Consider the following 2345-nt stretch of genomic DNA (forward strand, 5'->3'; position numbering starts at 1 on the left):
TCACGGCCTCCCCACTGCTCAACTCGGAGCAGAATCAAACCTAGCAATTTCAAGTGCCTCACACACAGGGGTTAGAAATGCCAGAAATTAACAGTATATATTAAAATGAGGAAATAATGTGATGATTCCTTACTGATATGGGACAGGAGGGAGAGAGGAAGGGACAAGTGTAAAATAAAACAAAATTACGCATTTTCCACCTACCATACACAAATGTTTACCATACGGAATAAAATAATTTTAAAAAACCCCACTGATATCATTTTATGTGCTTTTTGCTAGTAAAAGGAATCTAATATCTTTTTACTATAAAAGCTGCAAGGAAAAATCGTAAATATGCCAGTCACTTTGTGGTATATGCTGGTGGAAGAATCTCGCCTTTCCTTCCCAGAAATGGTGTGAAGAACATCTGGAAAATTTGATAAAGACACTGAAACCTCAAAACCAAAATACAACTCTCCCCTCTTCAACCTCATTTTACGGTCAGCTGCACTGGATGGGCCAGATTCAGATCACAGTCATGCATATCCTGAGTAAATATGCTGAAGTCAACACATTCATGAAACAAGAATTTGGCTCCCAACATCCAATGCCATTTAACCAGTTGAAAATACAAGACAGTTTGTTTCAGGTAAAATTCATTGTACCTGCTGATGTGAAAGGGCCTTACTGGCACGGTCTCCCTATTCAAGTGGATGTAATTCAAAATGCATCAATAGAGAGACAAAGTGCTTTGAAACACAAGGAGCCCAAGCCTTGTTTCTCTTGATCTTAATGAAAAAGCTTGCCTCTTCCTCAGGAACCAGGACATCAGGTCCTCAGCTCATTCATGGGTTTGTTAAGAGAGAAGTTAAGTCTGTTTTACCATTTCTGCTTCTGCCAGCGTGAGGCTGAGGGCTCAGCCACTCTCGGCTCTGTGCACAGCCACAAGTCTGAGTCAGGTTTCCCACGTTCTCCTCTTGCTCCTCCCCAGGGACCTGTGAAGTGGGCAAGTCTCCATGCGTACCCGTGTCAGCTCACCGATTACCCACTGGGTCACACAGCTATTGAAATGAGATAAGACATCTGCCCTCACTCACCAAATAAAACCAAGGCAAAGATCAATAAGACGGCTTGCTCTCAGGGTGAGAGCTGGTCATGCGCGTTTCACTAAAGCAACAGAGTTAGATTGGTAAAAAGCACTTAAATGAAAGAGAATCTCCACCAGTGGGTCTCCTTGCTGAAGACAGCAGTTCCTCACAGTCTCTCCACTCTCTGTTTTAGGTACACTGAAAAACTGAAAAACAGTATTTGTTTTATGAAATGGAAATAAAAGAAAGAGGTGGCAGCAGGCACCTGAAAGCAGCAAGAGCAAAAAGACATACTGGAAAATGCTGCGCAGAAGCACACTGTAGTGCTTCCTTGTCGCTCACAGCTATGCCTTGCCAGTTCTGTAGTCGCTTCCCTTCCTCTTCGTTAAAGAACAGACACTGCCTCCCAGATTTCTGAATAATTCAAAGAAATTCTTCGCAATACTTCAGTGATGCAGGCACTTTTCTGCAGCACCCCAGACAGGCCCTTCAGCTCCTTGTGAAGCACGTAAATCATGAAAGCTACATTGTTCTTCAGTATCAAATAATCTTCTAATCCCAGACACCAACCGATTAAAAACAGAACAGGAAAAACCACCAAAAAGCTACTTTCAAAGGGAGCTCTCTGTCAATTCCAAGACATAGAAACCCTCTGAAAGAGGAAATCTACTGTCACAAAGAGGGTGCTGCACAGCTTTGCCTGCGCTCCATTAGTTGGCCAGTGGAGCAACAAAATGACATGGGTTTCCAAAGTAAAGTTTGCTTTGGTCCCTAATCAGGCTTTACTCCACCTGAACTCCTGCTGACTTCAATGAGAGGTTAGATGGCGTGAAAAGTGAATGAGGACTTGAAGATTTGGCCCTTTATGAGCCAAGATTTAGCTGTAAACTTAGAGACAGAAAAATCTCTGCAGCTGAACTCAATGACACTTTTGAACACAAACCTGTAGAAAAACTGTTTGTTTTCTTTGTGTAAATCTTGCATGTTAACATGATTAGGTCTGCTGGGCAGGTGTCTCCACATGTCCATGTTTGCTTTGGCATACGAGCTGCCCCTCTCACCTCTCCAAATTCATGTAAATTTAGTGTTAAATCCTGCCCTTTGTTACATGAGAGTGCCAGGGAGCCCCTCTCCCTTCCCGCACCAAGGCTTGCTCTCATCACAGCTGGGCTGGAGTCCAGCCCAGCTCCGCCGGCTGCCAGGCTGGGGAGGGCAAGCGCAGGTACTCGTCTTCCGCAAGCAGGCTGGAGAGCACGGCATGGGATCCATCACCAG

The sequence above is a fragment of the Phaethon lepturus genome, unplaced genomic scaffold, assembly GCF_000687285.1.
Source record: "Phaethon lepturus isolate BGI_N335 unplaced genomic scaffold, ASM68728v1 scaffold32912, whole genome shotgun sequence".
NCBI classification, from domain to species: Eukaryota; Metazoa; Chordata; class Aves; order Phaethontiformes; family Phaethontidae; genus Phaethon; species Phaethon lepturus.